Source organism: Astatotilapia calliptera, chromosome 6 (genome assembly GCF_900246225.1).
Source record: "Astatotilapia calliptera chromosome 6, fAstCal1.2, whole genome shotgun sequence".
NCBI lineage: Eukaryota > Metazoa > Chordata > Actinopteri > Cichliformes > Cichlidae > Astatotilapia > Astatotilapia calliptera.
Genome location: NC_039307.1, coordinates 12600806 through 12613429, shown reverse-complemented (window position 1 = coordinate 12613429; position 12624 = coordinate 12600806).

Here is a 12624-nt window from a genome sequence, read left to right as displayed (position 1 = left end):
TGCTCATGAATCTAATCCGGGCTAACTGGAGGGTCTATCTAGTTTCCAAACTCCATTTCTTTTTCATTATAACAACGTTAAAAACTAACAGTAACAGTAAGTAACAAGAGCGCCTTAATTACCCGGTGCAACGTGCAAGAAGTAAGCTATAACAGCGTTGGTTCGTTACCTCAGATATTCTCACACCTCTTAACTGATTAGCTCTTGATTCGTTATTATTCACAATTCAAAATTCGTATTTTTATTATCTCTTTATAGAGAACGTAATCATAATGTAAATACTACGGCACAGGAAATGGTTAACATAAATAATTCATACATAGATAAATACAAACTGACCTCAATTGAAATGACCAGTGTTCACACACAAAAGAAACATGCTCCAGATTTGTTTGTTAGTATTTATCAATTCACATTAAACAAAGTTCATTATAAACAACAACAACAACAACAATAATAATACTAATTAATGAATAACTAAAGCTATGACGAGATACTAAACAGGTATTATTGAGTAGATATGACGTCTTCCGTCATTGTTGAGATCAGACTGTTGCAAGTTTTGTTTTTAGTGAGTCAAGCCAGATGTTTTGTATCAGTTGTTTACTGTCATGATGCTGAAGGAGTCCTCATATTATTTCCTCGATACACTGTGTCACAGTACTTACAGACTAGCATTTATATAACACTTTGGTGATCTTATTGACTACTAAAAGAGTTGTCAAAGGAGCTTGCAGAGAAAAGCGTCTGGACTTCTTTAAGTTGCTTGAAGACGTTTCACCTCTCATCCGAGAAGCTTCTTCAGTTCTAAGGTCAAATGGTGGAGAGTCCCAGATATGTAGTCAAAGCTCCTTTGACTACGATGACCTGGATGACTGAGAACCTTCACAGACATACTAAAAGAGTTAAGACACATTTCACATGCATTCATACAGTGCCTTATTCTGATTTGTGACCTTATACACTTTAAACATTTTATCTGCTTCTCATCCATAATCAGTTTAGGGTTAACAGTTAACCCAACTGCATGTCTTTGGACTGTGGAAGCTGCAGCTCCTGGAGGTAACAACAACATAACATACAATTTGAAACAAGAACTTTCTCACTGTGAGGTGACAGTGGTTACCACTGTACCGCTATGTCCACACCAGTTTATGTAGTACTATGGATTTAAAGAAGCAGGATAACAAGTAAAGTAACAAACACAACATGTTGTAAAAGAAATGTCAACCTTCAGGGATTAAAAAATGAAGATAGAAATACCAAAAACTGCAGTTCCTGGAATAGCCACTTGAAGCTTGCTCAAAAAGCACAGACACAAGTACGGCCAGAGGCTCCACATATTTCTGACTCTGCCTCCTGGTCTCACTCCATAGCTGCAACATGCAGATGACGCTCTGTGTAGGCTCTTGTAGGAACTCCAACACACAACAATGCAGGCCCTTCAAGAAGTCTATGCTCCAGTTTTGATGAGATTTGATGAGATAAATTTTAGTAACTGTTTCTTTGCAATGCTCGGAATTGAGTAGGGAGGCCGGTACCATGACTTTAGTTCACAGTCTGAACTTGTATGTTTTAGGTTTATTGACCATTCATAAGTCAGATTCACGCGTACTTATGCAGTGCTTTGTGACATTCAGTGTGCATGGTGCTTTTCTCACACGCACCCACACAGTAATGGCTGCGTCAACTGGAGATTCAATATCTTCCCCTTCTTTAACCTGTGGACTGGATGAGTTCAGATCAATCTGTATGCTGGGCAACCCGCTCTATTTCTCCTGAGCCACAGTCTGTGTGAACAATGTCTGGAGCCAAAAAGTATCCACATTTTCATCCAGAAAGCATATAGAGGTATCACAGCAGCTGGATCAGGTCAGTTCTTTTAGGTTTATAGCTTGTTTTGTCTCCACCTGAAATCCACATCTTCACCTGTTCCCTGTTTGCCTACCAGCCCACCACCATATTTGCCCTTTCTCCTCGTTGGTTTGTAATGCTCTGTGCCACAGTTTTACTGCCTCCTGGGGCTGTTTGTCTGTCTATGCTTTGGTGTCAAGCTGTTTTACTGTGTGGACCCTTGTGTTTGCAGGCATTTGTATATTTCTAAGGTTAGAAACTCTTAATTGTTCCAGTCTGTCCTTATGCGAGTCTTTCTCTCGTACACACCCTAGGAGATGACCCACATAAAGGACAAAGTATATATTTATCACCTGAACTTAACCTTGTTTCAGATGCTACGGGCCTAGTGAACCTCCAGCTCTAAAAGAAGATTTTTTTAATGCCCTTGTAACTACTTATAATGTCCGTGCTTTTTTTTTTTTTCATATTGCAACATTGACACACTTTGCAGACATGGTGAGACAGACAGGCAGAGAGAACACTATGCACCAAAGGGAGCTTGTACTGCTGAATCTGCCATCAATTAATCAAGACATAGGAAGCTGTGTCCAGTCAGCACACTCTGACACACACATCCATCATGCAGTTTACAACCTAAGAATATTTAGTAACAATAGCATCCCGCATACGCACGGAGATACGCCATTGTCCCGTGATTGTCCTCCATCACTACAATGTGTTTCTTCTAATTTGGGTTGAGGCTTCTACTTAGACACCTCATTATTCAGCAGCTTGTAGAGTCACCTTTAACTGTAGTATTCATTTTCTGGAAGATGTTAACCGTCTCTGTTCTTCTAAAGGAAATTTGGCCCACTATTCTTCATAACGTTAACTCAGTCCATTTAGGGTTTCAGGCATTTCTTTATGCACAGCTCGATTAAGGTCCCATCACAGCATTTATTTGGGTTGAGGTCAGGATTTTGTCTGGCCTACTCCAACACCTCGATTCTTTTCTTTTTCAGCCATTGTGTTGTAGATCTTGCTGGTTTAGGATGATTGTACTGTTGCATAACTAAATTTTGGTCAATTTTTAGCTGTAAGGCTGATGGGCTCACATTAGGCTCTAGAATAATGGGAGGTCAGAGTCAACTCATTACATATATGGTGCACAGGTCCTGTAGCTGAAAAACAAGTCCAGATCAGCACCCCTGCACCACTGTGTGGGACAACTGGATGAGGTAATTGTGTCTGTCAACACTTTGGATTTCTTTTTAGCAATTTCTCTGAGCATTTTGTGGTTTGACCTTTGGGTTAATTTGCTGGCGTGTCCACTCTGGTGAAGATTTTCAACAGTTTTTTTGTTTTCCACTTGTGTATAATCTACTGTAGAATGATGGATTTCGGACTGTTTGGTCTTATAATCCTTTTCAGATAAGCAGAAACAATCGGTTCGCTCATGATGTCTTTTCATTGGCGTCATATCAACACACACCTGAATGGTCCATTCTAATTCTCACAGTGTTCGTATTTTTTTTTCATTGCACCATAGAGTCATTGACAACTTCATATATTTATTTATTTACATGACTGTACAACATCATAATGTGACCTCAAAAGTTATCTTATCCAGCATCTTAGTTTACAGTGTGAACATCTGCCGTTTAGCAATTTTGTCAGGTTTGAAGGTATGTGGCTAGAAAATCTTCATCAGAGAATAGTTATAAGTATGGAATAAATGAAAACGGCAGCAATGTTAGAATAAATGAAGGATAATCAGCAATGGCCTTCAATTTATAAACTTCAATTTCCATTGTAGAAATTGTTACTTGGACCTGGTCTACTTAAGCTGGTGCCACAGGAAATAGAGAAGCTGACAGTAAAATACAACACAGTGGGTGCTAAATTTCTGGCTTATGGCACTGCTGCTGTTGAATTATAGATTATGGCACATGAAGAACCTTAGTGCTGCTGTACCATTTCTTAAAGAAAGGTTTGTTTGTTTGTTTTTTTAAAGCCAGCTGTTAATTTCATTGCAGACAACTCTTCTTCATAGCTGTATGTTTAAATGCTGCCTGCACACATCAGTAAATATGTGGATTGTATCTTCTTAGACAACCCAAATCCACCAATCCCATCCCCCTAGACTGATTGACTAACCAGTAGGCCCCTGTTTTATGACCTTTTACTGGTGGTCCATTCAATACTTAAAAAACCTCCTCCACAGAAATAAGTGTGACCTTTTCACATGATGAAGAATAAGGGTAAGCGTTATTATGAAATTAAGAATATAAACACCTTGAGGTTTCGTGATTTGACACTAAATAAACTGAACTAAAATGAACTGAAATAAAATGAACCGAACTGAATTGAATAAGATTAAAATATGTATTTCGTTGAAAAGTTATTTCTGTTTTATTGTTATTTACAATTTTTTTTATCACATTACATATGATATCCCTGCTTTCATTTCTATCCCCTTGCAGACCCAAGCAAGTTTCTACATAGTTACTGTCCTAAAATAGCATAGAGCATTCATGCATCACCTCCTGTGTGTTGTCAAAGGTGCCTCTAATGATCTTCACAATGTTAAAAACGTAAGATCCATTCTACTTCCATAATTGTAGTCTTAAAATGTTAAATAGCATGATTCACTGGGGACATTGTGCGCATTAGTCATATTTAAAGTCCCCAGTGAATCAGTGCATTCACAAGGTGATAATTGCATGACAATGAAATGTCTATGTCTCTAGAGCAGATGTTCAGTATTCATATTTTAAAGAACAGATTACAATATTGATGACTTCTCAGCCCGCCCCTTTTTCTTAGTGCTGTATCATTGCCAGCGTTTCCTCTCTTTCAGTGGTAGGTCATGTTATTTATTTATTTATTTTTTCTGAAGGGCATACTGGCCTCTCTCCGGCTATTCTGTGAAGTCAGAGGGGAGGGGTGGTTTTCTTTGGATATTAGTCTGCTGTCCATCATTCCTGCTGCACTCTGAGGTCCTCAGAGATGCTGAAAGAATGAAAGGGAGGAGGTGAAGTGAGGGATAAAAAGGAGGGGAGGGCAGTTGAGGGATTGCATGTAATTTATGTGTGTGTCTCTATATGTGTGAGTGTGTGTGTGTGTGTCCATCAACCTCTGAAGTCCCAGACATTGGGAGGTGTGTACTGCTGCAATGCGTAAAGGCATTACAGCTTCAAGCAGTGAGCAGACACTGAGTGTGACTGACTGAAATGCTGAATGACTGACTGGTTGACTGATGGGATCAGAGTTTCATACAGTACAGTTCTCTTTATGAAAAAAAAACAACAACAACCTGTCAAAATAGTTAACTACCGAGCTGTCTTTATAGGTTTTATAGGCTTTTACAGCCCTTGCACATCTCATAATCACAGACCCACTGGTCTGCTTCATCTTGTGATAAATCTACTTTATTGTTCTGATCTTTCCTCATCAAACCAATCTAAGTCAGCCCTAGAGTTAATGCGATGATCTTCACTATGTTAAGAACACTAAAAAGCATTCTTCCAATCCACCCTTTGTTTGTTTTTTTCTCCCATATTCACAAATTCATATGAACTACATGGTTTCTCCCTTCAAAACTACACTCAGAAAGTAAAAGTAAAAAAAAGTAAAAAGAAGAGAGTTGAAAGTGCTGGCGAATTATGAAATTTTATATAGAAATCATTACTTACTAATTAAGAGAAGAGAAGAGAACAGAAGGTGCAGCAGGTGATTGAGAATGGCTATTTTTCCTCTTAGTTCAGGAGTGCAAAAGCTGGGCGTGAAGGATTGCAGGAAAGCCATTCAGCGGTGTCCAGTCTGCACTGCTGCTTACCTTTTTTTTTTTTTTCTCCCAGAAGGAGGGTGTTTGATTTAATTTCATCCTTCCTGTCAATGAAGGGTGGTTCAGCTTTCTGTTGTTCAAATGTATATCTTGTGATGCACATATATACTTATTTTGAACAAAGGTAAAAATTTTCCTCAGTTATTCGTTATTTTAGCTTTGACACACCAATGTAAATGCTCCATAGCTGAGACGTTCATACTCGAGCATGATGTCACCATAGCTTGCCATATTGTGGTGTCAGAAGATCATTAACTTCCTGAGGTCTGACAGCAGGGCAAAGGAGTGGTGAGGGAAGCATCTCAGTGTGACAGCTGGAAACACTCCAGTTTGAAGAAACACACGGACAGATTTTAGAAAAAATATGAGGAAAGGAAAGGAAAGGATTAAGTCATAGCCGAGCTACAGTGCAGTAATATTTTTCCTCCATCTGTCTGTGAAAAAAACATAATTTGGACTTGACATTTCCAACTGAAAGCACAGCCAAGACTCAGAGCTGATTTGTTCCTTCACTGTGCTCTGGTGGCAAGGTCACTGGACACTATTGTTTACCAGTGCAAATTTCTTGCAACCTTCAGTATCCTTTTGAATCTTCCCCTGTACCTGTCTGAAGGCATAAAATACTGCAGGAGGCTGGGCTCCCCGCTCTCCTGTACAAAAATGATTGGAAAGCATCCAGAGTGAACGCATCATGCCCCAGAAAGCTAGTGCAGTAGAACTGTCAACAGGACGGCTGGAGCTGAATTCACACCCACCACAGTACCAAATATGAGCCTGCAGCTAGTGCAGTGGACGGGAACCTCAGAGATTTGGGGCTTTTCTGAAGACATTTGAGCTACAGCTCAAAAAGCCCTACTAAGAAACAGACTAACAGTGAAGGGGGTCTAAGGAATTATCTTTTAAGGATTCAATCATTGTTAATCTTTTGAATCTGATGCGTCAATTTCCATTATACAAAATGGACACACGTGATTAAAAATGAATGATGAAATGCTTTATGGCTGTACGTGACAAATTATAAAAGACATTGTGGTTCAAGTGCAGTTTAAGTTTAAGCTAGATCAAAAGCTACTGTGAATGCTCAAATTAGCCTGCTCTTATAAAGTGACACCCCCTTCTCAGCCCCTGGAAAGGAATGAAAAACAAAGCGCAGAGAATCAGGTCCAAAGTGTCTTGTTTCCTGTGGGGAAGCATTTTCCAGTGCACTACATCTGACAGTCTGACTGTCTAACCAGCTTCTCATTTAAGATACCAGAGAGAGCTGCTTGCTGTCAGACATTCTGCAGTGCAGTCATTCACACAAATATTGAAGAGATAAATGCATGAAAAGCAAGGAAATAGGATTTTAGTTTTTCAGGAGCAATCTAATCTTTTTCATGGCTTCATTTGTTTAGAGACCAATTAGACTGGATATTTTTTAATTTGTTTTTAAATTACATCTACCCCCACATCAACACCAGGATGTGGGGGTAGAAAGTATGGGCAAAAAGCAGAGCACAACAGACTTGTGATTCAGGTGAGAGAGAGAAAATGTGAGTGTGATACATGGGATAAGAGACGCACCACCCCCACCTTTTAGAGACTGAGAATAGTGTGTTTGTATGTGTGTGTGTTTTTGGCTGGTCTGTGAAGTCAGCCTAATTAATAGCCAGGAGTGTTTGGCTTAAAGCAGTATTCTTAAATTAGAAAAAGCTTTCTGGTGTCCAGCTTGCCAGAATAAAGCAGCCACATTACTGCTATGTTCCTGAAAGATATGTAAAATATCTTTTCTGAATGTTTTACTTTCCTAAACAAAATAACACAAAGCTGTATTCACATACTTGTCTTTCAGTCTGCCTGTCTATCTATTAAATCGATGCTTCATTGCAGCCCCAGTTGCACAGGTCTACAGACTGGTTGGTGACCATCTGCCAACCATCAGTTGCAAGGGTATAATGTGTATTCTCCGACTGATGTTGAGTGATTATTGGCAATATCTGTGAAATTGATTGCTTAAGCCCCATTGAGACCAGTCGGAGACTCCCTGGTAACCACCAGTGAAAGTGTATTCCATGACCAGGTGACTGGCTGCTGGAGGTTACCTGCAGTTGCTAGTGTGAAACTGGTTGTAAAGAGATATAAAGTGATCTGCCCAAAACCTTGCGATTGCTTTGATTGGCAATATTTCGCATGGAAGATGTCAACTTGTCTTCAATCAAAAACTAATCACCAAGGGATAGTGAAATTGAAAAGTACCACTTAAACCAGAAATGGAGAATATTTGCCTTTAAAGGAAAAGTTGGACCTTCTGAAATGTGATGGCAAAACTTCTGCTTTGTAGATGAATATTTTCAGTGCAAACCATAAGCAGCATTAATTATGTTAACTAATAAGTTCCGTAACAGTTTTCGTCAACAACTTTTCTTTTTTCTGACAAAAAGGAAATGATAACTAAATAAAAACTAAGGCATGGGGACAAAAACTATTACGAAATGTATTGACATAACTAAAAATATATTGGAGAAGCAACATCCAATCTAAACTAATTAAGTTGGGTAGAAAGGCAGGATAAGTTTGGAATTGACCCGATCAGAAGTAATCTCCTTGTGTTGTAAGGTTATTTGCTTGGGAGGAAGAGAAGAGTAGACATATGGGCACATTTTGCATTTCATGTCAAGGAAAATAAAATGCTTCATGTCAGTCACATTTCTGGCTCTAAGCCTCTGCAAGATCAGTATTAACCACACCAAAGGGGAGGACTCTAAGCAATATGGTGGATTGGTGAATCTAAAGATGTGTGGGTCTTTTGGTATGTGCATGTTGATTAAAGTAGCCTGACTGTAGTGATCAATACTCTATGGGTCACTATGGTCCTTTTACTGCTTTTATTTCACGTGTCAGTCACCAATGTGCGTTGTTTCTTTCTCTCTGTCTCACACACTGATCCACAGCACCTATCCTTTGAGGATAAAGATTCTGCTGACAGAACAATCTTGTATTAACCACCCCATGGCTCATGTCCAGTGTGTGTGTGTGTGTGTGTGTGTGTGTGTGTGTGTGTGTGTGTGTGTGTGTGTGTGTGTGTGTGTGTGTGTGTGTGTGTGTGCGTGTGCACGCATTTCTTTCATGTATCATTACTGAGTATAAGCCCTCTTGGGTGTACTGACAGTAGTGTCATTAAAACATTTTTTAAGTATCATTTTAAAAGTATGAAAAGGTTTACTTCCTGCTGCCAACATTGTCACTTAGTGAACCATACAAATCCTGCACAAAATGTCAGAGACCCAAAAGTACAGTGAAGTCATGGAATATGATGCACTTCTCATTAGGCTTTAATAAGAAAATATATGAAGTCATAGAGTTAAAAATTAGGACGTGAGAGTTTTTTAAGTTTACTTATTATTTCAGTTTTGTTAGTAACCCATATATGAGAAAGCATTGTTTTTTATTCTTTTTGATGATTGCACAAGCTTTTAGATATACAGAAATGTTTGCATTTTCAGTGAAATTTGGTTAAAAGCCTGAGCACTAGAGCCCCACACAATGCTGTCTGTTCTATGTGCTGAGCACATATGATTACTCTGATTTCAGCAAAACATTCACCAAATTTCCAGATGACACTGCAGTGGTGGGGCTTATTTCTTGGGGGAGGAGTCTGCTTATCAAGATGAGGTGGAGCAGCTGTTTCAGTCGTGCAGAGGCAGAAACCTGATCTCTAACATGTCTAATACTAAAGAAGTGCTCATTAGCTTCAGGAAGACATTAAAAATATTAAGCCTTTATTTATCAGCAAGGTGTATGTGGACAGAGTCACAGACTTCTATTTTCTGGTGGTTTCGGGGAAATAAACACCACAGAGCTTCCTTTACTTCCTGAGGGTCATCAGAAAGAGCAAAAAAGAGTGTTGGTGTCCTTCTACTGCTGCTCCATATTTGAACATATTGCTTCTGTGTGTGGTTCTCCTGTTCACAGCGGCACAGATAACGGAGCTCCAGAAGGTTATCAATATAGCCCAGGAAAATAATTTCTTGCTCCTCTCCCTACTCTGGATGACCTATACATGTCTGGCTACCTCAACAAAGGGCAGTGACATCATAAGGGATACATTGTTAATGTCAGTTAGATAGTACTGAAAATTTTTTAAAAAAAGGATAAAAAGACTGAAAAACCATTTTGGTCCCAGAGCAGTACAAGCATTAAATGCTGCAAAAACAATATCCATATAATTGTGCTTGGTGCAATAAGAGATTTGTGTAGTTTGGGAGAATATAGAAGGGTTGTGTTTGTCCTGGTGTGGTTTCATCTCGTAGATGGTTTTATATAGTTTATATTTTTATATAGGTTTTCACATGATTGTTGTGATCTTCACACTGTTGAGAAAAACATTTAATTTCGTTGCACATGTTCCATGTTACAATGAAAAAGATATTCTATTCTATTAAAATGAAAATACATTACACTTTTGTTGACATATTCAGAACAAGCAGTCCAAAGCCGCTCACGCTACGCCTTTCTTCCAGAATGGGTCTTCCATGAATCATTTTATTGATTAGGCTTTCTGTCTTATTCTGAAGATGCACACACAAACTGCTGATGCAGGGTTTCCAGTGTGCTGGAGATCTGTGAATACATTATATATACACACTCAGAGGGGCCATACATATTTGATGACTATAAAAAGGTAAGACTGGGGGAGAGCTATGATGGCTCTCCTGCCCTTTCAGGTTGAACAACACAGCTTCTACCTTACTATGCATCACTATGTGTAATAGCACATAGATTTTCATTAGAAGCAGCGCAGCAAGGATGCTGTCTGTCATTACCTTGATTGAAAACCGAATTTCTTGCAAAACAAGATGCATTTGTTATATATGCATCTGTCCTTTTTTTTTTTTTCATGTCAGCATGTTAGTAAACATCCTTTATCTGCTAAACCTACATGCTTGCAATTTATGTTTACTGGAAATTAAGGTTTCGCCCTTGAATATTTGCAACTACAACAAGGTGTCAGTGAGTGATTTGTGATTAGATATTTAGTGACTGTCTAGACTAAGCTTCAGCATTCTCTGCCCTACTGCATAGTCTGTGTGATAAGCCGAAAACGCCCATACAGCCTCTCCCTGCTTTACATGTGACTTTGCAGATATGATGTGTGCCCTTGAAAGAAACCTTGGCTTGCATTGCAGTCACGATGATGGCTATGAGAGCAGCAATGTGGCTGCGCTGCTGCTCCCCTGTGGACAAAATGAAGAAGTGCAACTGCAGAGGTTTTTTTTTTTTTTTTTTAAAATGTGCTGCAAATAGTTTCAGCGTAAGTACAGAGGGGAAAACCCATTGAATGACTAAATATGAGCTGAGCTCCTCTAGCACTGTTACCCACGGCTATGATAATGATGATTAAAATGAGAGATGTGTTATGAGGATTATTTTTGTTAAATTTTATGTGTGACAAAACCAGAACAAGATAGGACTCTTTAAGATAGGAGATCTTTATCTCTTCCTTTTCCCACCTCTTCTTCTGCCTTTCCTTCTTTTTCTTCTCTTACCTGCCATCTCTCCACCAACCTCTCTCCACTTTCCTGGAATCCCAACTGCCCATATACTCATCACATTCTCAAGAAACAAACAAGTAAAGTCTCCAAATCAAATTGGGAAAAACTGCAAGAGTTTGTTAAACTCATCTTGGTCACCACTAGCCTCTTTGGCATACAAACACTTCTGCAGATTAACTACCTGTCAGTGCCACTGACCTGCTGATTAAACCCTGCTCTCACTATTCAAATAGAGTTGGTAAAACTGCTGTTGGCTTCTAGGTTCTGATGCTTGAGCCCAAGCTCTGGTTTAGTATGACAAATTTCTGACTAAACATCTTAGGGAAAACTTTGGGTTCAATGTGAGTTTAAATTTTTTTTGATGTGGGCTTATTGTGAATTTGTGGGGGAAAACACCCTAATTAAAAACGAGCCACTACTGAGAGCATATTGTGTGTTACTGTGCTGGCTGCTCACACCCAGATATCAAACTGCTCCAAATCTGTCAGCAGCTCTCAAAAGGAAATTACCCTGTTCTTCGGTGAGCGCTCTCAAATAAAAAAAAACAAAAAAAACAGGCATCATTCTTTTTTTTTCCAGACAAAAGAAGTCTGATGCTTAATTCTGGATTCTTTTCCTTTATTTATTCCTAATGCACCTGGAGGGATGTATTGACCAGTGAAAGCAGATAGTGACAATGGGCCATAACAACTGATAACATGTGTATCTGGGTTTTGTTTGTCTGCTGTTTGTTTTGCTGATCTCGTGTAGGTGTTTGTCTTCAGGAAATCTGACACTCTCTGTTATCTCTCAGAGCCACTGTGATAAGCTTCTTTCTGCACCCCAACTGGGTTAGCCACGAAGAGAAATACAACATAGAGATGCTCAAGCCTGCAATGGCATGGATATAAAAGGAAGAGGTGGTGTGATTAAGGAAAAAAGAAATGCTTTGTGGGTATCCTGGAGCACATGCTCACAGCTGGATAAGGAAGGAGGTGTAATGTGTAAATGGGCTCACGGCCCTCATTTCTTTGCTGGTCCTTTGTTACCATAATTTTAAAATCGTTTAAACTCCAACAAATTGTTTGTCAGACCAATTTCACTGTATAAAGATTTTACATTTACAGGTAAAAAGAAAGGTACTGTCTTTGCGAGTTGGTCTGTAGAAATGGTACTATGCCTAGAACTGTAGCTTTAATCATGCCTATGCACAAAAGCACATCCACATGATGCAGTCACAAGTTCCCCACATGACTGTGTCACTCAAGCCTATTTTCCCTCATTCTCTCTCTCCCATCATTTACAGCAGATGGCTTTTTAAAATCATTGTCAGATATCAAAAGCTGTCATTTGTGCAGGATTAAAATACCCAAATGTACACATTTTCCCAGTGTTCAATTTATTAATCTGGTAAAAACACTGATATAAACT